The sequence below is a fragment of the Rhodnius prolixus genome, unplaced genomic scaffold, assembly GCF_049639745.1.
Source record: "Rhodnius prolixus isolate KJV_2025 unplaced genomic scaffold, Rpr scaffold_8, whole genome shotgun sequence".
Classification (NCBI taxonomy): domain Eukaryota; kingdom Metazoa; phylum Arthropoda; class Insecta; order Hemiptera; family Reduviidae; genus Rhodnius; species Rhodnius prolixus.
Window position 1 is genome coordinate 31,583,545 of NW_027411593.1, and position 24,066 is coordinate 31,607,610.

At 32.8% G+C, this 24,066-nt stretch overlaps 1 protein-coding gene across 2 annotated transcripts in view; it reads right to left on the minus strand.

Annotated features, from left to right (window-relative positions):
* The window catches only part of dpp (decapentaplegic morphogen), a 50,448-nt gene that overhangs the window by 10,662 nt on the left and 15,720 nt on the right, over positions 1-24,066 (minus strand). The window contains exon 1 of one of the 2 annotated variants that reach the window (XM_074122404.1): positions 3,313-3,560. The exons of the other annotated variant lie outside the window; for it this stretch is intronic. The gene's annotated coding sequence lies outside the window, so the exon portion shown is untranslated. Of the gene's footprint in view, positions 1-3,312; positions 3,561-24,066 lie in introns of those variants that run through there. 2 annotated transcript variants of the gene reach the window in all.

Consider the following 24,066-nt stretch of genomic DNA (forward strand, 5'->3'; position numbering starts at 1 on the left):
GAATTTGTAAATGAAATATGTTAATAGTAAAGTACAGTAGTTAAGCCACGCCCGTAAAAAAAGTAGACGATTAATTTACTTTAACTCCTCGTTTTCTTTCTCTTGTCCTTCTATGACGTTGGAGACAAATAAATATTTCGCTAATTTCGAAACAGAAAGCTATAATTAACCGTTTTGAGGATTGCGTGCAATGAAAGAGACGTGAATTCTTAACTATCCAGATTTTGTTTTTTGTTTTTACTTTGAAAAAGTAAAGAAATGTAACATCGATCCGTTCTTTTTTAACCAATCCAATCTTTAGTAATCACATTGTTTTAAATCTGTTTCGCTAAATTGTTGGCGCTATATTTACATAAGTCGTTGCTTTGGTAACGATTGGACCTAGTGTATTCAGGTAGTTTAGTAACATTTTTTTATCCAGAAATTAAGAAAATTTAATGGATTCCTTGATTATATAAATGGACAGAGACTTCCATGGAAGTTATGTAAGTGGATTCTTAGAAAGTTGGTGCAAGATGTTCGAAAATCCATTTTTGGATTCTTTAAATGAGATAAAAAACAAAAAATAATAATAATAAATATAGAATAAATTTTATTTATAACTAAATATTGTTTAAATCATTTGAAATGACGGCTTTTTTGTACATAAAGTCTGTGATTAGATAGTCCAAAATTCTTCCTAAGTTAAGGAGAATCTTAATTGCTTGAATTGTATCAAATTGCTGGCAGGCAATAGCTCTAAAAAAGGCTTGTGAATAAGAGTTGAATTATGTAAATTATGCGAACGGAAAAATAATTTGTAATTGTATCTTTACAAAGCAAAACGAAGTTAACAACCTCTTTTTAAGACAATAATATTTCAAAGTTGGAAATTCTTCATCAAATTTGGACTTTCTTAACTAACAGTTAGTTACCCTCGTCACGTTTCATAATAATCAAACATCGCCTTTTTAATCGCATGATTTAGTTTGAAGTTTATAGCATTATGAAAAATGCATTTTTCTCGCAAATATGTGGTAGAGGTTGACTATGAACTGCAGCTAGCATTTTTAGAAAAGTGATGGTACGAAAATTTTGGGGAAAAATACAAAAAATGAAGGAAAAACAAAAAACTGCAAATTTACATTATTTTTAGAATTTGACCGATAATTTGAATTCCTGAAGAGGCCTAATAAAAAAATTGAACAAAATTTAAAGTAAAATTATAATACGAATTCGATAAAAACTATTTCTGTAAACCACATGACGTCAAAACTTATATTTCCAATAAAAACATTCGAAAAAGCAATACCACTACCATATTTTCCATAACTGCTGAAGAGGAAACGCAAAGCGTGCATTTTTATATTTAAAATCAGAATAATAAAAATAAATAATTGTTTTTTATCATTATTACTGTTGAAGTTAAATTGAAAGGAAATGATAGATATCGCGCTATCTCTCGTTGAAAAAGAGGAAATGAAATTATGTTAATGAAATTATAAAAGCCTTACTAAATTTGTTTGGTATAAATATAATAAAAGAAATCGTCTTTAGTGGAAATTTTATTTAGCAAACCAATTTCCGGTAGTTTTTCGCAGATAATGAGATTTTAAATATTTTAAAGCAATGTTTGATTCTCTTTATTGAAATAATTTAAGACTACCGGTTTACCAACCAGCCGTGTGAAGAAAGAAGGCGGTAGGAAACCTGACGTTCTCCACTAAAATTTTGAATAATAACTAAAGTAAAAAACCAAAATTGGGATTGAACATAGAACCGGAATATATCTTGGTTTTGCAATCCGCTTCTCTAACCGTTCGGTTTTCTTAGCGTCTAAAGAAATCTGTATTATGAAATTAAGTCGAACGAAAAATGGTTTTAATAGAGTCTTAGTACATCTACTTAGTACCTCTTAGATTGTTGTTTTATCTTCTTAGAGCCTCTTACAGTTCATTGTCCAGTGATGGACTCAGTATCGAGAGATCAACTTTTCGGTATCTGGAAGTGTGCGCCAATGACCGTTGAGTTTACGCGAAAAAGAAACAAGAGTAGGTGTACAAGCAACTAAATTTAAATTTCTCCGGCTGAGTTTGAGTGATTTCTGAGTTTAAAATTATTTAAATTTTAGCTAATAACATAAATATTACAATAGAGTTTAATTTTAAAGTTGATTCTGGCTCCTAACATTATTAATTGTTGGTTACAATTGACCATAATATTGAACCATCATTTTGAGTTAGGAGAAACATTTTATAAATTAGATTTTCAAGTTTCAAATCTTGTAAGTGTTTTAGAATACTTTTTTTTTAATTTTTCAAATGGAAATTTTAAATTAGACTGACATTTTCAACTCTAAGAAGTTGACTACATTATCATTTGATTTTAGCGTGGTTAAGATGGTTTCCAAGAAAGTAAAATAATAATAATAATAATAGAAAAAAAAAGAAAAGTAGAAGTTAATAAAAACTTGTTGGTTTGCAGAAGACGGAGAAGAAATCAGAGTAAGTAGAGAGAGGGAACCTTGATTAGGAGACAGGCAGTCTGTACGGGAGATCGCCGGTCCAGAGCACAGCCTCCGTACATAGCGCTAATTCTCTTGTTTCTTAAAAGAAGAAATAAAAAAGAATCACACTGTTCACTACACATCAACTTCTCAATTGACATCTCTAATTATCAACCATAATAATTAGAACAAAAAATATAGACTTTCTAATTTTTTCCTTATTTAATTTTTTTTTTTTCTCTCCATTTATATAAAGCAAATCATTATTATTGATAAATTACACCTTCAGGCAACGTCTTGTCACTTTAGTTATTGCGGCTGGTAAAGTAATAATTTATAAGGGGCTTTGTTTGCGACCGAGATCGACTCGTAGCGAATCGATCGATGGTCGACTGACGAGAGTCACGGCCCGCTTTTTATCTTACTTTCCATTTAATTCATCTATTCACTATTTTATTTATGATGAAAGATTAATTATCACTATAGTGCAGTTCTCGCCCATTGTGTTCGGAATTCTGTTAATATTAAACTATATTATTATCTATCTATTAATAATTATACCACGAGTTTTAATTAATTTTATTAAGCTGTTCAAAAGAAATATTATTCCTTTATTTTATCAGCTAACTATAGTTGCTCCTTGTAAAACTACACATAATCGGTTTGTTTATGGCAGCCGAGTATTGATAAGCGGAGAGCTACGGCGCCAAGCTGTCTGTGCTTTCAACCTTCTCTTACAAAATGAACGAACACACAGAATAAAAACCTCGTATTTTTTTTTGGATTTATTTCTTTTATATTAAGGTGAAATTAAATTGTTTACTTACTTTGTAGGTATCACATTGGCTGGACCGTGAACACATGGGTAATCACTTGTGGATTATTTAATGATATGAACACAACTGAAGATATCATTAACAACCAAACAATTGGGGAAAATTTAAAAATTAAAAAAAAAAAAATTTAGAAAGAAATAACGTAAAATAAAAAAACGAAAATTGTTGTTAAGGGACTATAATGTAACAACTATGTGACGTGCGAGCTCTGGTAGTTGACTGACTAAACTATAAGAGAAGCAGGTGAACCAACAGAGAAACCACTTACACACACATAAACACATGCACACATACACGTGCACTCTATTACTGGGGAGGGAGCTACCCCTCCTTGAATCTTTTTCTACCTTCCACAGGACAATCTTTGTTTCCAAACCTTTCTCCTTCTTATTTCACTCCCTCTCATTTACACGACCACTTAGACACACACATAACAAACTGTCTCACGTTGAGCACTTACCTGTTGCCAAAATCTGGCTTTCTGCCTTCCCATTGCACTTGCCTCTCTGGTGGCTACATTAACACTATTGTGTTCAAAATAAAAATAAAAAACAAAGTCACCCCCTCAATATTTCGCACTAATATCAGGTGTTAAATTTTTATTCACTTATTTGTTAAGTTGATTCGTATCACAACAAAGGATATGCACATAATAGCCTTATCTCTCCCTAAGATTTACTATCTCTAATAGAAACGTAATAATCATTAGGAGTGAATGCGAACTGAGTGAGGTAACCAATCAAGTAACTGGTCTCCTCAAAGAAAAAGGGTAGATGCAGGGATTTGTGAAAACCACTAATAATAATATTTATAGTGTATTAGGAGGGAAGGGATTAGCTATGAGGTTAGCATACTGGACTCCCACGCGGAAGTCCCGGGTTCGAATCCAGCTGCTGACCCTTAGATTTTCTCTTCCTAGGAGCTTCTTACAGCTCACTGCCCGGTGATGGACAGTGTTGTCTGTAACGAGAGAACACAGTTTGGTGCACTGAAAAAAGCTCCGGGCGCCAATAACCTTAGATGTTGACGCGCCTTAAATCATTTAAATAATAATAATAATAATAATAGTGTATTTATTAAGAAAAACATAAATCACTGGTACTTATCAGCATGGACAGAATCCGCCTGCCGAGTTGCTAATCTATGTATGATTACAAACGACTTTTTACTTTCATAATTAATAAAAAAATTAACAGAGAAAAAAGAGATGGCGTAAAAACAAATTTATTCCTTTAGGAGATGAACAGGGAAGTTAATTAAATAAACTCTTCCAGCAACAATTCCCTATAATGTGAGGGCATCTTTTAGATATTTACTGAGTAAAGTCCAGTCCTCGCCATCGAGATATTTGCAAATTTCCTTCTACTGAGAGTACATTTTTTCCTAAATATTGTCGCCTATAAGGGGCTAGTATCGGGCATATTCCGACAAAGTGCAAAATATCTTCTGTTTCTTTTAAATTGCAAAGGGTACACAATTGACAAGCATCTGGAGTGTGGAGGTTTATAATTTATATTAAAAACATGATTTTGATCTGGCCTGGGATAATAAGTTTGGAATCAGAGTAAGATCTATTATGAATATAATCTACATTGTATTTCAGTCTGGGATAAATCCTATGGAACTGCCCCTCCATCGCTCTTGATTCTAAGTGTGCTCTTTCTCTTAACTGCAATTCCCTGAAAACAATTATTTTAAAAGGATTTTCCGAATTCCATTCTTTTAGGTAGGTTTTTTTTGCCAGATCGTGAAAATGAAGTGGAAAACTAAACATTTATAAAAGGCCAACAGTCTTAAGTGATGTGCAATAATAAAAGTTTGCCCAAGGAAACGGAAATCATCATTTATATGATTGGAATTTTCACAGCAGCCGATAAATCTCGGCCTGAATTATTGGTTAAGAAAAGTACTTCGGAATATCTTCTTCTAGCTTATGTTGAAGAACGGCTAGTACGATCGGAAAAGAACTAAAACAGCTTATGAGGAAGAAGAACTAGCGTGGCAATGAAGACAACCAAATTACGTGGTAGTTGAGGCTTCTTCGGATGAAAAAAAGAGTGTCGCCCGATATTGCCGTTGTATACCTTCTCCTAAAGGCCATTTCTACTGCTTACATTTTGCATAATTGGCTGCTGAGAATCGAGGAGGAGATCATTCTAAATGAGGAATAATCCACTTTTTCTTGTAGTTTCTTTGGAAACTACTAATTTTCCACAAAACTGCTACAACCTTGTTGCTTTAATCTCCTTTTGATCCCTTTTCCTCATCTTTTTCTTAAATAATCCTCCCTTAATCTCAAACACTGATCCAAATTTCTTAAACCAGCTTAATTCTTTGATTATTTCTGTTTCAACTTCTCCAACTCATCCTCATATCTCAGATTCGTAGTTTGTGGTGAAATTAATCTTCAAACCACTGTTCTCTTTTAACTTCCCGATTGTAAGCTACAGAGCCTCTTTATCCTCAATCCTTTATACTCAACATCTCCTTATCCACAGTAAGCAGATTAATCATGAGCACTGTTATCGAATGACATTTTCCGTTCATTTTTTGCAGAGCAGTTTCTAAATTTTATTAAGATATCATAGCTAGACTACAGCCCAAGTTCATATCTCTTAATCTTAAATTAGATCTATGGAAATACATAGTAAAAGGTTCTCTCATTGTTATGGAGAAGACTACTAACAGGGTGTTACGTAAAGAATCTCCCAGTTTGAACAAGGATGGTCTCTAATATGCTGGATTTTCATTTTATTCAACCTACAAGTTCGGGCTACTAATCTGCGTTCTTATTGGCAAGGTAAACCAAATTTGGGAAAGAAGTAACGGAAGCCTCACTTCTTTCATTGCCCTTTTTTGTTCAAGTTTTGAAGAAAAGCCAAAGGAGGTCCTTGTTATTTAGACTCTCTTTTCTAAGAAGTTTGTTGCGTACACGATGTATTATTGATGGCAGAAGCGAAGATAAACATCAGTAATGAATGTAAATTTCCAGTTCTTGTTAAAAAAGTATTTTTAAACTGTTAGTAAAATTAGATTCAGTTTCAGTCTCCAACCACATTCTGATGGAGTTATGTAACTAGATTTTCTACGTAGATACACACAGAATAATATTTCATAAAACTTTATTCTTTAAAATAATAAAGTAGAAAATAGAATGATAAATAGTGTGGGTATTAGTCTTGAGCAGTGTTAAAATTAATATAAAGACAGACGGACCAGTCAAAGTGGTGATTATCAATTAGAGTTTAATGCGGCCAGCACAAAATGATGTTCTCAGGTCAAACACAGTTATTTTACAAGTGTATAGCCCGCATCTGCTTAACATAGCTTTATTTTCTTTTAATGTACATTTGGGTTCTTTTATTTATTTACTTTTAAAAAGGCTCTGTGTTTTGTTATTGACAGCGCTGATGGTATTTCTATGATGTAAATGTATTTTAGAAATATTTCTTTTAAAACTCAAAGTAGACTGGCTCTAGACAACTATACGGGTCAATACAGTGAACAGATGAGGTATTTCAAAGAAGAAAAGTAAAGCAATGGCTATTTGTTAGGCAGTCTTTACTTCTAATTACCGATCACAAGTCTTTAACGGAGGTGGACAGCATACATTACTTAATTTTCTGAATTAGCGCATTAAAAAAGGCCCGTACCGCGATCGTCTTAGTATTGCGGGCATCTAACCACTCGCCTGCCAAGATACCTTTATATGAGATTTTTAAATGGTTTCTACTCCTTCAGATCCTTCGAAAGAAGTACGCACTTAAATCTAGTCTAAATTTCAAAATGGAAAGAACATTCACACTACTTTATCTTAATGCTATAAGTTTATTCTAACATTGGATATCAAAATTCGCGCAGAAGTTCTGTACTAAATGGATTTTGTATCCACGAATTACAATTCAGATTGATTTAGAATTGATTTGTTAGACTGCTCACTCATAAGCCTAAAAAGTATGGTTACATATTTGAGTTAAATTGTAATATTAAGTATTTAGTATTATAAACATGAGGTTAAGAGTATGTTATGAAGTTTAAAGAATAAAACCAAATGCTATTTAACAGAAGATCGTGAAAAGCTGTAAAAATTAGTAAAATCATACTTTCTGTTGCGGGTTTTCAGTATAAAAAGTCGTTTCAGTGATGAAAACAGAATAAAAAAAGGACACAAATTTCTGTGCTTCGTATGGCGTCTTTACAAAATATATAATTCTGTTAATTTCCCATCTATACGCACCGACAGATCATGTCCTAAAAACTTTTTGTTATAATACACGGAGAGATCTTGCTACTCAAAATCACCTGCTTGACCCATTTCTTAAATTTCAGAAACCAAAGAATATATTCCCCACCACTCGATTTGTTCAAATTCCTTAGATCTTTGAATATCAAGTAAATAAGACTTGGTACGTAGTAGTTAGAAGTAACTAAGAACGTTCCCTGAAATTTTTGCATGTATTTAAAACGAAAATTGTTTTTTTTAACAAAAGCGAAATATAACCGGAACTGGGTAATATACAGATTAGAAGAGCGAATTAAAAAGTGCTCTGGTGAATATCAGTGGCGGAATGCGTACGTACGGATAGTTTGTGGTGGAGGGGATAGGTTGTAGAGGGGGTGCTGAGGAAGACCATGGAACTGGGAGAGAGAGAGAAGGCAAGGACTGGGATCCTTGGCATGAAGACTGGCCAGACAGCTTGGCACTCCTATCTGGGCCCCCTACTCGAGCAGATCCTAACATGTTCTCCTACGTCCGCGCGCGGCACATACCAACATCCAGATTACATTGCTCAATAACTTACAATCCTGGAGATCAAAAAATCCACTCCTCCTTCTCCTCTCTTCACCCGTTTTAACCACAAAGTAATAATAAGCTGCCAGATAACCTGTTCCATTACATATATAACTCTAAAAGTAGTATAAATATTCAGTGCGTCACAACACCACCTGGTCCTTTTAATTAAAAAAAAGAGAAAAAATATATGAAAATTTATAATTTAATGTGTCTTTCTTATAAATTTTGTTAGCATTCTAAGTAGGAAAGAATAACGCAATTCAATTTTACAAAATCTTTTTTCCCCCCAAACTTGAAAATAGATTAGATTTGTATGCATTTTAGGCTTTCGTTCGAGTCTGGTATTCAGACTTGCTGTTCACATTAAATATCACGGCCTATTCAAGTTCTACTTTTCTTTTTATTACCTTTAATGAGATTTTTACAACTGAACAGAAATAAATGCAACAAGTAAAACATAAAGTGCGCAGTTTGGTTGAAGGAAACATGTACCTCCATCCAGTGATAGCAGTCGTACTATGCTATGAAAGAACGATGGTTCATGACTGTCACACCAGACACTTTTAAATCGACAATTGAGGGGAAGGATTTCTCTAGGGAGATTGAAGAGAGATGGAATTTTATGCAACGCGATTTTAGGCAATGACAGAGACGAACCAAATTTTGTGGTAATGGTTTGAGATTTAGAAGAGAGAATTTGTGACTAAGTTAAATGGTTTTTGGGTTTGAAAGATGCGATAAAATCTCTAGTTTCTGGTCTTTCCCTGGACTGTTCCTATTCGTGGCTAATAGTGACTTAACACGGCTGTGTTCTATCACGTAATGTCAGTTTCTCGAACTCAGTTCGTTTTGGCAATTCTAGGTTATCGTTTTTCAGGATGTAACAATAGGAAGGCTGTTTTAAATGAAATAATGTACTCCCTAATTATCGGATCTTCACCAATCGGCACTGACGCATTCGTCTGGATAGGCCCTCTTCTTCTACATTCCTATTATCGCGGGAGCCTCCCAATGAAGTACACTGGGTCCTTTCCATTTTCCTAAGAAAACTATCGTCAATCTCTCGTATCATTCAACATACGCTGATGTTACAGTTATTCTTTCTTCAAACATTGATTTAAGGGAAATACTCCCATTTAGAATTGAAATTGAAGCAGAAAACAATACGTTTCATTTCTATAAAAATGAAACCTATCCTTTTACATAGATAAAAACCATTATTATATTAATTTTTTTGTTTTATGTTAGAGGTGGGTTGCTAGGCAACAGTGCTGCCTCCAGATAATCTAAATCTTATTGAAACGTGGTTTTGCGGATGGAAAAACTAAAATAAATTAATAGAAATCGGTTCAGGAAATATTTTCATCAATAAAATGTGCCTATATTCCAGATCACCTGAATGGAATAACTAATCCGCCAGCTTACTTAGAACAATATTTAGAATTTGCAAGTTTGGCAAGAGACTAAACTGAAATCTACTCACTCGACTGAAACGACAAGAATGAATGACTTCAGATCAAATCTTGACTTGAAACAGAAACTAACCATTAACAATACATATACAGTTAAGACCAATATTTCTTTACGAAGCAGATTGTGCGAGGACTAGATCAAACCCCTCACGATTCCAGACGCTTCATTAAAATACAAATCCTTCAAGAAAAGTCCCCCATACTGAGTCACAGACCATATCATCTTCAATTTTCTACATATTCCTTTGGTCAATTCACGACTAAATTATCTCTACCGCAAGTTTCATATCCTTCCAGTTCTTTAACCTAATCTATGTAGAACATGTTTTCTCTTCTACCCGACTTGTTGATGGAAGCGATCAAACTGTAGATGTGAATATTTATATGATAACTAATGGATTATTACTCTAATAAGTTATCACAATGTAAAGTGAAACTCATTTTTAGCAAATTTACTTGTAAATATTTGTTGTTGTTGTCAATAAAATGAAGCTAAAATCTGGTTTTAACTCTCACGTAACTTTATCTGATAATTATTCTCAAGATCCTAATTCGCAAATTTTCTTATAACTCCAAATATTTGAGGCATATTTATTACTTATCACTTAATGCCACTAAACGTGTAGCTTGTAAAGATCAGTACATTAAACCGAAACGTAACGTAAAGGAAAGACTATTCCGAAGCCAGTTTGAGATTTTTACTTAAACGAAGTTTTCAAGAAAAATGTTAAAAGAAAAACTTTATAAGCGGAGTTTGAAGAAAAGCTAAGTAATAATTTTCAACCAAATGAACAATCCATTGTGTAAAGAAGCTCTTGCAGTTGAGGAATTTCCTTCTAATTTATTTAACTCTTTTAACAGTAAACAATAATTAGGATCAGGCATTCCAAAAAATGAAGTTTTAGAGGGAATCAATGCAATCGATTACCCCAAATTAACCCTTAACCAAATTTTCATGAGAAAATGCGTTTGGATTAGAATGATATGGATAATTTCTCTGAAGATCACTAGTAAACGCATTTTCCAAATGATTTAATTTTCCTCGTTCAGACTATTCTATTCAGATTAGATTGATTCTCATTCAGAAATCTTCGTGTTCGAATCCAGCTTTGTATACTGAGATTTTCTGTTTGTAGAAGCATAAGAGCTCACTATTCGGAGAAAGAAAAAGTTGAAACGAAGAGTGTCGTAACGAAAGAACAATGTCCGGAGTCCGACAGTGAACTGAGGAAGGTGCCAACTTTTTTTTTAAATTAAAAAATAGTAACTATAATAATAATAAATACAAAGAAAAGAAATACGACCTTACAAAGAAGCAGCTTGGTCCAATCTTCACTTCTCTTCTCAAAGGAGATTCTAAATATTTTCAGAATTTATTTCACAATTTCTAAGCTGTGGTCCATAACCTGTATGCTGAGCTATGTAGCAAAGAATAAAAACTATTAAAGTTATCAATTTCAATTTATTCTAACCGCTGGAGATAAATTTTTTATTTACGTACTTTCACTACAGAAGTCTGATTCATAATGCTTTGAAATTAAGAATTTCCACATAAAAAAACTGTCGCATTTTTGAAATGAATTGTGGTTTTTTTTATCAATTTAATATCTAGCGGGAATTTTGTTTTCTTTCTAAATATTATCTCATCCGTCCTATCTTCTCCTGTTACTATGGTGACCTCTTCATTACTAAGAATTTGACGTCAAATTGATTTAATAATCATTTGCAATTTAATCAATATTAAATGGCAGCCAGTTTGGCGACGTAAAATAAAACTGTTGCAATTAATTCAAAATAATAAATTATCCGTCTTATTTCCTATCAAATTAACCATGAACTTTGCTATTTAATATCAGATTGGATCATTTAATTCATTTTATATTTATTTAAATTTATTATCATATATTAAAGTTATGCAAATCTATGATACGACTTCTTTTTATATTTCTCATAGTAAAGAGACAAATTTTCATAAGTTTTTCTTTGGAATTCTGCAAAATATTAGCAATTCAATTAAATCCATCCATTACTGTATAGCGATTAAACAGTATAAGGACAAAAAATTGTGCTTCAAAATGGTAAACCTGTTGTCCCTCAGAAAACTCCTAAAATCATTGTACACGGAAAAAATTTTAATCAAAAGTGATTGAACTTTGATAAAACTGAATACATTTAAACTTAATAAAACTGGAAAGATCTTTAGTATTTTAAAAAATAGTTTCAAGACAATGCTAGTATGATTTTGAGAAAACCCTGGAAAAACTAACACGACGATGAAAAAAGGTTTTCCAGTAACGCAAACTTGAAATTCCCAGCCAAACATTTTAACTAAGTAACTGAAACATTGACTCAGTAATATTCTTCACTTCCATTTTATAGTATATTTTATTTTTTTTGCAGCAAAAATTTAGTCACCGCTCTCTCTGGACAAAATGTTGCAGATAATCTCACCTTAGCCAACTATTCTTGTACTCCAGTCTATTCTGGCGAGTACAGTATTCCGTAAAACTTAATGCTACACTTTTGCAAGAGACCTTCGAAATTCTCTCCAGCGCTGCTTTTATTTAAAGCTTCCAAAGAATCTTAACTATCTGAATACTTGCTTTTTCAAAAAAATCCACTCCAACCGAGACCAAATTCAAGATCCTGACGTTTTTAGTAATTGATAACCAAAGTCATGTTCTCAAACGTGGCCACAGATTTCTTGATTCCCAGGCCGTGAATAAAGCTCCAGGACAGTAGTTTTGTCCTGCCTAAAGCCATTCATCTCCTCTATTAATTCTTGGAGGATACTCTAATCAAGAAATTTGGATTAACTATCCAAAATGTAATTTCATTTTACCAAATTTTCATTTAATTTTTGAAAATTTGCAAGTAAATAGTATGAGAACAGAAACTCACAAAAATTGGTTGGTTGATGATTTTTAAAAACCAAAAAAAAGGTGGATTACTTAATCACAAGAATGTAAATCAAATATCCATCAACATCCAATAGTTTAAAGATTTAAAAAATAAAATTATTTATTTATATACTTCTAAGTGAATACTTTTCATTTTGACGTCAATGAAAAAGCAAATAATAATACATAAAGTCATTGAAGTGAACGTTTCAAGTGAGTGTACACTTGACCGCTAGCTCGTTTGGTTGGTTGACAGCAGTTGGATCAAGAACTAGAATTTGAAACGTAATTCCCACTGTTCTTATATTTTAATAATGACTTGAAGAATTAATAAAACACAAATAGAAAAAAGAACGAATAAGAAACAATGATATCAAACAGAAAGCATTTTCTTTTTCTTTTTAAGTTTTATATCTGTAAATAGAAAGGTATTCTTTTAGAGATCATTTAACTAGCAACTGACCATCGATTTGACTAGTTGACTTAATAGTCAAGTGTTACCAAGTTTTAAGGTTACATTTAGCACTCTTACTGCAATATTAATTTGCTAAACCTCTTCCAATGCACATTTCAAGTTCATTATTTGGTTTAACTTTCCATCATGAAAATAGATACACCTAATATCTTTGAACCCAAACTAATCTGTTGCTGCGCCTATGAAGGCCAAATCCTGCCGAACTATGGTTTCAAGCAAGTAATGAAGATGATGAATGGCCTAATAAATTTGATTCAATCTTCTAATAGATTTTAAAGTTAACAAAAACATAGGTTTCTTTCAACTAACGTTCTAAAAACTTCAATATTTCTCCCAATCCAGTGGTTTGATCAGTTGTGTTGTAAAAGAACATAGCACTCAGCTATCTGTGGTTACGAGTAGAATTTTGACTACTTCAATTCTGGGATTGGTGAAATTAGCTGAACAATGCTTTTACCACCAAAAAATACTTTGAAACTAAGGACTTAGGAACGAAACTTATAGCAGGTATATTGATTGATATCTAGTTGTATATAGAGACTGTTCTAGCAAATAGAAATCTAAGAAAAAACTACAAATCCACAAATATTGAAATCGCATGCTTAGCACTCCTCTTTTTCTAGGCTTCTTGCTTTTCTTCATTGTAAACTTTGGAGCTGCAAGTTGATATTCTTATTAACTTCGGATTACTTCTATCACCGAAATATATAATAATTTCGTACAATGTTAATAAAATACAAATAGGATTCAAAGATATATTTATGCATTCATGGAAAAGACGCCATTAACTATATTTTATAACATATATTCATGTGTTTTTTAGTGAGTAGTACTTCCTAAAGTGCATTTCTCTGTGTGAAAAGAACATCTTAATTGCAAAAGCACAAAGACTGAATCTTGATAATCCGTTTTGATACAAAATTTCGCTCAACATTTTCCAACTGAAAGTGCAATTAATGATTTTTCTTAATTTTAAAAATATTTCTTGCAAATGGCTCGAAAGGATTGAGTTAAATTTGGATTACCTACTGCTTACTCCTTCTATGACTCGAAAGTCCTTAAACGGGCCCAAGACCTTCAGCTGTACCAATTCTCTCCAAACTGGGTCTTTACTCTCCAACATTATCACAACCATCATCCACAAATTCTCTACCAATTAGTTAAGTTCACCATTAACTGGGTGCCCTCTTATACCTTCTATCCTAGGCCTAACCACTAATCACGGCCAGCTACTGGTTTCTCTTCTCATCAGATGGCCAGCCGATTTCTAGGTAACTTCTTGCTTCATTCTAGCCAACATGTCCGTCCCAAAATATAAGTTTAGCAGCTCTTTGTTGGTAATAAGCCGCAAGCCATTCATACGTATCGGTTCGTAGATCGTCCTAGACTTCAAACACTCGTTGGTGAATGTCAGACCATATCTCTGGGGTTAATCGCCGCCAGTCTAACCACAGTTTTATGTACTGAAAAGCTTCGTTTAGCTGTTTATCTTTTCTACTACAATATTTCCAAACCTTTACCATCGTCCTCTTTAAGAGTATGCCTTGGATCTCTCCAATTTAGGCTGTACGCTTTGAATCTATCTGAGTCGCAATAACAAATATTAAGGGCATTTTAGCGTTTATTAAAATTTAAAGATCCAGATCAATTTTAGAATTATAATTAGAGATGGACGTGAATCGCAAAGATATTTTTCTTCTTGCCAGGAAAGTCTTTTATAAGTTGTCGGTTGTTCCTTTTATAAACTCTATAATAAAAATTGTATCTTTGAGTGAGTCATTGGATTTCCATTCCTTTACTTCTCCGTGAAGAGAAGTACAGTCCGTGGTGAGTGTAGTTAACTATATTGTGCCCAAGAGAGAGAGAAGGCGGTGCTCCTAATTAGTGAGTGAACAGAGGCCGGGGCCAACCACCAAGGAGGTATAACTAATGGTGGTTAAGTGAAGAAGTAGCCCACAAGGTCCCTTATACGCTGGACCTTCTATAACCACCTCAACTGCTGCTAAGATTAGAGGGTGCTGCTGTACTTCCAACTCTCCTGGGATCAAAAGGATACCGTCTTCTTACCGCACTCTTACTTTTACTCTATCGTCCAGGTAATGTTTCTATTTGGTCTGTCTCATTCACCGCCTTCCACATCTAATGAGAGGTTTTCCTCTCCACCTTCACCTCACTCTCTCTCACACATATATACGTATATATATATATACGTATATATATATATATATACCCATGTACCACAAAACATACATTCAAACACACTTAAACACATATATATGTGATGTTTCTTTAGTTCCACACACATACTCTTAAATAAGCTATTTCCTTACAAACATAATTTTTACCATATCAACATCAAATTTTAAAAGTTTTGAAAAATACCTAGCATAGATAAGATTTAGATCATTTCAAACGTTCTACACCTAAAATAACAATTCGAAATCACTCCTTCCTTAAAACTCAACTAGAACCCATTAATGGATACCATTTCTCTTCGTTTCCTTCTCACGTGGGTGGTCTACCTTGAACATTCTAATGTTTTTCTGCAATGAAACTTCTTTCAAGGTTTCTTTTACTGAAAAACTATTTATCCTTAAACATGGTTTTCCAATTAACCAAAACTGTATTTTCAAATAGCTTTTCGAAAGAATGAAATTGGAAACAGTGTCACTTTTATTACATATTTACAACATCCTTTGAAAAAAATACGTAGTTTTCTCTACTTTCTCTTACAGTATTAAGTAAGCAAGATATTGCAATCGTGCCAGTTTTGAGTTTTTATTGAAAATATCCATTTTGATGTCCCTTGAGTCCCAAAAAGTTGTTTTTACAAATCTCTTTATGAAAGAGTATCTAGCGTAACTCAAAAACCAAAAATTGTATTAAGTCCAAATTTCATATTAAGTTTACATGCTAACAAGGGAAGCTCAATAAGTTTTTGGTTAAAATAGTCAACTGGAATAGATGGATTAGATTTTTAGTTTTTTACAGGATTATCTCATAAATGGCTCCAACAATAACATTGTACATTGTTTTTAGTGATTGGTCCATTAATCCAGAATGAAAAAAGAATGATGTTAGTTTCAGTAATTATTTTTGTATTTTGCCGAAGTACTAGATCATCTTCAGGGCTAATTGACAATAAAATATTTTTACTTTGTTATTCCAAAGTTGGCGTTATCTTCTGTCCTGTTTGCTTATGAACTGGCTCATGAAATTCTATAATATGCTTTCTTGAATCGGCCATCGTTACAGGAAAAAACTCCATTCTCTTCCCTGTAATCAATCGAAATATCAAGTACCTTTGATTTCCAAACCATTCAATTAAGGAAGAAGCAGGTAATACTTTTCTATTAGCTCTCTTTTTTGGACCCAATACCTTAATTAGGAAGTGCTCAATGTTTGTTTATTTGGTGGTGGTTATCAAGCCGTTAACCTTCCACTAACTCTGCCTTCTTAGTTTAGAAGATGAGAACAATTTCCTTTAAGCGAGTATGAAAAGTTAGTTAAGCATTGCATACTGTTTTATCTAGCGTTGTGTTCATACCAAACACATCTTTTCCAAGTCTATCTACTTGGGTTTCTTAAGAGAACAACAATTAATAATAGCGTACCCTGATCAATTTACTTGAAATTAATAGTCATTGTAACGTAGGCATTTCTAGGCTCACTTACTTTTACTTCTGGCGTTTTCTCATCTAGTCTAGGATTAGATGTTGAATTAGATATTTCATCTACTACTTCTTTTTTTGTCAATTCCTACATCCTAAGCCGCTAGATTCAGTCAACTTTTACCTCTAGTTTTCCAAAAATTCTGTTTATCGTTCTTTATAGAATGGCAATCATGGAAAGTTAAGTTTTAGGGATCTCAGTCTCACCTTTATATAAAACAGAACTTCTTTAACTGAAGAGTTGACATTACTCCGAATTCAATCTCAAGGATGTTCTCCAGTTCTCTAGGCTTGACCGAAATTGGCCATTGGTCCAATTCCAAGATAGCACAAAGTAAAAGTAAAGTAAGTAAAGTAAAGTAATCGCCTGTTTTTTTCAGGCGGGGCTTAACGTCCAACTACCAATTAGGTGTCGTGGACGGAGGCGACTAGCAAACATACTTTACTGTAAATTTCTTTTATTAATCATTAAATAAAATCCAAGGCCTAAGACCGGGAATCGAACCCAGTACCACAATACATCTTAGCTTTGCAGGTCTTGTCTCTAACCGCTCGGCTACCGTGGCGCCCCATTCTCAGCATAATTTCCTGCAGTTAAAAGTTATTGAAACAAATGATTGCACTCCTTTTTCCACACACACACACACACACACACACACACACACACACACCTGCAGAATGCACCTACCAAGTTTCTGCAAACTTTGTAAACTTTTGCCTCTTCAGTTCAGGAATGTAACTCAGATGCCACCATTTATTGAGTTATTTATCACATTTAATGCCTCCAACTTCAATTTTCTAAATTGCAAAGCAAGCAAAGGACATTTTTTTATATGTCAAGAGGCATCCGAACAATTATTTGAGAGAAAACTAAAATTCGAGAAATAATTTTTACTTATTTCAGAGGGCTATGGCCAAAACTAGGAACCCAAGGGAGAAACAAATAACAGCTGAAGTGTTTAAAAGTTAAGGCGTACCATTATTTAAAATAACACTACATAACATTAACCATTCACTAAAAGATATTTATTAATAAAATGAACGCGGGTGGACATCATTTCCGGCTGTTTCTCCCTTTCCTTCTCGTTGTTTAAAACTTTATTTATAATAAATTTTAAAAAGTTACAGTAAATTAATAAAAATATTTTAAAAAATGTATGTATTTTAGTACACAAACATACTATACACCTCTATGAACACCTGTTGAGCTCACATACTTGGCTTAAAAAAATAAAAAATAAAGTTGAAATATTTAAAACTAATAATTTGTATGATAAAGATTATTAATAATGAGTATTATCTGGGAAAGAAAAAAAAAATGAAGAAAGAATCAGTTGGATGGAACCAGTTCCTCAGGAATCTGGGACTGTCTCTAGATACAAAGAAGTCGAGCCGGCTTGGAGCTTCTCACCAACACTCCGCATAAAACTACCGAATATTTCACAGATCTCTGGCCTATTGATTGGCTGCTCTGATTTGAATTTATTTGTTTATTTACTCAACAATTTGGAGATCCCATTTTTGTTTGGTTTTATTCAGTTAAATAACAGTGATGTATATACCATTTACTCAGCATTATCTTCTTCTAAAAGCAAATCAATCGATTAGTTTCCCTTAAATGATTTAGATTATTTTTTCCATTCGCATTTACTTTTCAAAATTATACTCTCCTTAAAGATTTCTTACATTAAAACCTTTTTATGAGTCCAATATTGGTGCTATTTTCCAACTAAAAGTGGACAAATAAAGTTGAGGTAACTTCAAGTTCAGTCACCAGAAAGTGAATATTATTGCTGCTTTATTAAAATAGTTTCCAATTAGAGCTATTTCATTCAATGATTTCTGTTGTAAAATCAAGAAACAATTTAAACACTGATCATCTAAAGCTTTTAGGAATATAGTTCTCTTCTGCTTAAGCCAATTTATTTGAAAAAGGTTAATGTAGTAATCTATGGAGTACTTTAAAACTATTTGTCTGTGGCATGTATGATTTTCTTTTTTTTGAATCCAGAACATGACGTAATTTACTTCTTTTAAAATCCTAATGGCTGGATCTACTAATAATAATCTCCGTTATCCGTTTATTGATGTCTCGCTTAATATCCAAGAAAAGGAGTTGTAAAAATGTGTATCATCCTAACGCAAAGTTTAATCATGAACAGTGTAGCAGAGAAGACGCTCGTTGGTTAGGTAAAACTCTATTTAAAACTTCATAAAAACTGCTGCAGAAATTTGAGAAAGATATGATAGTTCCATTGTGAATAGTATTCAATTGTAGTCGAAAGATCTTAGGAGGTGATCAAAGAAATAGGAAACCATCAACATCAACTCATGATGGTTATTTCGATTAGTTGAGGTATCTTTTTTTCGAACTGATCGGACGATTAACATTGAGAGAAACCCCCAGAGGAGCATCACTTCAGTATCCTTTCATTTCACTTCATGTTTAAGGGATACACTGATAATATTCTTTGCAACTTCGCCCCGGCTTATTTAGCAATCATATTCGGGAGTTTCATGCTAAAAATTCGAATCTGAAACTTTTTCAGTGCATAATCTCGACTGTACAAAATGTGTGCGGTGAATATGTTGTGCCACGAATGTCGTTTAAACAAACATCAGAAATACTAGACACTAGTTCGTCCAGGTAGTGGCTTAAAATGCTATAACAATAAATCTAACTTATTGATTGGTAATCTAACAAAAGAGTGGAGAAGTTAGACAATGCTTCAATTCGATAGCTAATAAACAGAATGTTGGGATATTGGAACAAAAGGAAGACGAGTCCGATGTCCGGTTTGAATAACCTTTATGCTATTCTGGTAGGTCACTCATCCTTATTATCTTCTGCTAATACCATTCATTTAGGTGCTTCTGCGAAGCGAAGGCAGAATTCAGAAGTTAAGTTTTCCAGCTCTTTGAAAACTATAAATATTAATATTATTAAATATTTTGTTTCATGTTCCACTTTCTAAAAATAACGGGAGGATTTCAAAACGGATATTCTTGCAGAAAAGATGAAATATGTACTAAATTTGTCATTATTACAATAATTTTCCAAACTAGTAAAACAAATTAATTAATAAACAACAACAGTCATGAGAAAAAGTAACTATCTGCCTAAAATAATAACTAATGAAATAGTTCAGGTAAAAAATAATGCAAATTTGTATTAAGTAATTATAAAAATTATCAAAAATCATTTAATGAAATAGTAAATTGGGTAAATTAATAGAAAAACCTAGCAATAAATAGCATGTGCAAATCACCAGGCCCTTTGCAACAAAGTTACATTTTCCTTAAGGATTTGCAAAGAAATAAAAAGATTGATTGTTCCGAGGACTGGCTAATTATGGAACAGTTACATCCTGAGCTTATTATGTCCGGAAGTTGTGTTAGGCCGAAACAGATCTGCAACTAATTGCTTTCTTTACAATAGAAAACATCATGGAAACACTTCTGCATGCTTTTCCTTCACTTTTTGTCCCAGAGGATATCAATTCTTTTCAGAAAATTAAATGAGAACAATTCGGAGATACTTTTGCTATAAAATCAGCTCTTTCATATGCTTCTATTCCCCACAAGAGATTGGTCCATTTGGAACCAATTGTCTGACCGCTAATCATACGATATGCTAGAAATTTTTGAGCTTCTTCTGGTTACTAACTGCGGTTAGCTCTATTTTACAGTCAATTCAAAGCTATTGGGCTCCACTCATATAGTTTCTTTTAAAGGCCATTGATATTTCGGTATTTCGCTAAGGTTTTAATTCTCAATGCTGCTTCGTCTCATTATTAGAGTAATAATGCTATAATTTAAATTGTTTTTCAGCAATTAACTTATTCTCATGATAAAATGGAAACATATCTCTGACATTATTTCCACTTTCATTTCCGTCTGAACATATAAAGTACTCGAAATCAAGGTGGAGGATCTTTACTACAATGAAATAGCCAGGATTTAATACTATTCGCTGAAGGTGCATATTGTTTTTGGAATTCAGATCAATATTTTAAATTCCGCATTATATTTCATTAATTGTAGCGAAAATTGGCCATAAAGTAGCCTGTTTTGAAAGAGATTAGGTGAAAATCAACAATTTAATTCGATTAATTAATTTCTTCTTATAAACTTTACCCACACGGATAGACCTCACAGGTAATGCGTTCACCAAACTCCATATGACTAAGGAAAAAGAAGCAAGGTCATTTTGCAACAATTCATGACGCAACTAAAAAGCAGTCATAAAAACATAACTAAACTGTTTTCTCCCAAAAAATATAACTAATTTTCTTTTATCCAATCAAAAATTCAATTCATTTAAACACCCACTTAGATCAGCACTTGTGTAATATTCACTGAAGAAAGAAGAGTTCAGACTTTGTTTTATTTATTTACGAATTATTATGAAATAGTTAATTGTGTAACATATTAATAATAACAGGTCTAACAACTTTTAATACTTATTAATCGTATCGCAGAAAAATGAAACAGCTAGTGACCGTACTTTGAGGCTGTGTACTGCTTTGCAAGACAAACAAGAAAATAAATTTTATTTTTAAAATTGCTTCGGTCAATTTAATTTTTTTTAAGATAGTAAATAATAATTTGAATAAAATATTAAAAATTAATTAATTTCTCAGTAGAAATAAGGAATAAATACAAATTAATCAATGGATCACAATAAATTGATCTTAATTATATAGTTCAGATTGTTAAAATTTATTCTTATTTTTAACTAAATTACTTAAATTTCCTTTTTGAAATGCCGCCATTTTCTTGGTATTAATATTTTCACATTTTTTATATTCTTATATTTATGCCCAATATTATTCTGCTAAATTACTGTCATCTTCTTTTTTTTATTAATCGTTCAAAAATTTCCCAATGCAATGCGTATTTTTGCCAACCATCAAATTTAAATAATAATTTAATTATCAGATAATTTGGATACAGCTCAAATCCAGATATTTTTCCACTTTGCTGTAGTAAACGTCTTAGATGCAAAATATTAGATGCTTTTGATTAACGATTTCCCTTTGTTGTTCTATTGGTAGAATTTATAAGCGATCTAGCAAATCTTAGGCGACATGCCGTGTCTTGCCAGTGATACCATTAACTATTTAATGGTATTTAATAATTTAATGAAAATTAAATTGACTTCCCAGCCTTTTCCATCGTTCAGAAGTTCTGCCCGTCCGTCGACTTTAACAGAAAGAAAGACTAACTCTTCTAACTTGTAGCTATTTTTCAAGTTGTCAACAATCTGCTGATTCGAAAGAACGGTTGAAATAATTAATATTGTTGTCCAGTGATGCGTTAAAGAAATTGGAGAAAATGACAATGTCGTAGCATATTCAAGTTACCATTAAACTTGCAAAAAGCATAAATAAGTCAAAAGAATGCTCATTTACTATACTATAAGTTTCAAGTAACCTAATCTTGTTATTGATGTGTATGTTCATCCAAGATTGGACATTATTGCGCAATCAATCAGGGATCAAAAGAGGGATTTACAGCTATATTATAGCTAGAAGAATATCCAGAAATCTGGAAGCATTCCATGGAATATATCCAATAGAAATTCCAGAAATGTTTTGTAATAAATTCTTAGAAGCTCCTTAGTTCATTGAATTTTTATACTATAAAAATACCGCCGTTCATCCATTAGTCCAAGCATGCAAATCCGTATTTACGAGTTAAGAACCCTTCTCCTGTGGGCTGAAGAAACGTTATTCCTTTCAAAGAACGTTTTAAACTGAACTATTAAAGTATTAACATCAATTTTCTCTAAGCTAATATTTTCTTTAACTTGAGTTATGTTTAACCAGATATAAGTAATTAATGTGTAAATTTAAGTGAGTTAACCAATTCTTTAAACCATTGAAACCATATTCAACCCTAAGTAGCGTTAAAGTAATTTGCTTATTCAGTCGGCTATTGTTCTCAACTAAAAATTACTTTACTTTCTAAATCATACATCAAAACTTATTTTAACAACTGCTTAATTTCTTCTATTTAGATTCACTGTATCTACACAAAATGGGATTTATATTTCGCTCGCTTATCAGTATTCATTTAGAAAAATCTTGATCTATTTTTTAGCGTAGAGGCAGGATTTTTTCTTTGTTACTTCTTTTCTTAAAGGCTTAAATAAAAATTAGTTCGAAGAGATCCAATAGTAGAAGTTACAATTTATTTATTTAAAAAAAAAAAATACGGATTTCAGCAGTAAAAATAGAAAACTAGTAATGCCTGCTGTGACTGCATAATTAATCCGTCAAGGCCGTGGGGCTATAAGGATGATTGTAGGCCTATTAACTGGCCACTGCAGGCTCAGGAAACACATTATCGCATGGGCCTGGCAGATGATAGCCTTTGCAGGTTCTGTCAGGAAGAGGAGGAAACGGCACTGCACGTGTTGTGTCAGTGTGAGTGGCTCGTATGGCTAAGGATGGTACTTCTCGGGGAGGAAAAACCAAGGCCTGGGAGCTTTACCCAAGAGTCGCTCTCCAGCATCAAGATTCTGATTAAAAGGACAGGTCTGGAGGGTGAGCTCTAAAGTGAGGGAAGGCACAATAGATCCAAAGGAGTTGCAGAGGCGTAAGCCTTGAGGCCGCCCTAGTTTAATCTAATCTAATGACTGCTGAGAAGACTGTAGCAAAGCCAGAACCAAAAAACATTTTTCTCATTAAAACATTTTAAAGAACATATTAAAACCATTTTTGGGAATATTGCATAAGTAGAAAATCCAATCAGTTTAACAGTAAGACAAAACGAGTATTCACGGTATTAAGGCAATTGGATTTCTGGCGGCTGTCAGTTGAAAATCAGAACAGTAAAGCTGAGGATGAAATGGTGGAAAGGAAAATGGAAGGGGTGAAGTAAGCTGGTGACATCAATCTCAAATGCAAGCTCAACAAGTGAATCACATCTACGCTTAATTCATCTTTTTAGAAAATTAAACATGTACTGCAACTTACATACTTTGCTTTAAGCAGTTTTTTTTTTAAACAAAAGTAGCATTCCTGCCGAGTTCATCTCATTGGCTAATTTAAACGCTTATTTTAAATTTTTTGCTTGCATAAGTCAGCTAATCAAAAATGCACGTTTTCCAGATTTTCACGTGCGTCAGTGTAATCTAACTTCCATATGTTTATTAAATATTATTACAACTTTTAGTAAGCAGAAACTTCGTCACCAAAAATTCTATAAAAGCAGGTAATGGTAAAAATGTTTTGCTATTGCCATTCAATTTAGTGCTGGGCAATGAACAGCTTTTCCATTTAGTTCCTGTTGCTCACACTAGATAGCGGAAAAGTGTATTTTTCTGCTTTTAAAATTGCATAAAAAAGAGCTGGCATTATTATTCCATAATGCATCTTATTCTATCAATGAAAAATATATAATAATTTATTCTACTACTTGTTTA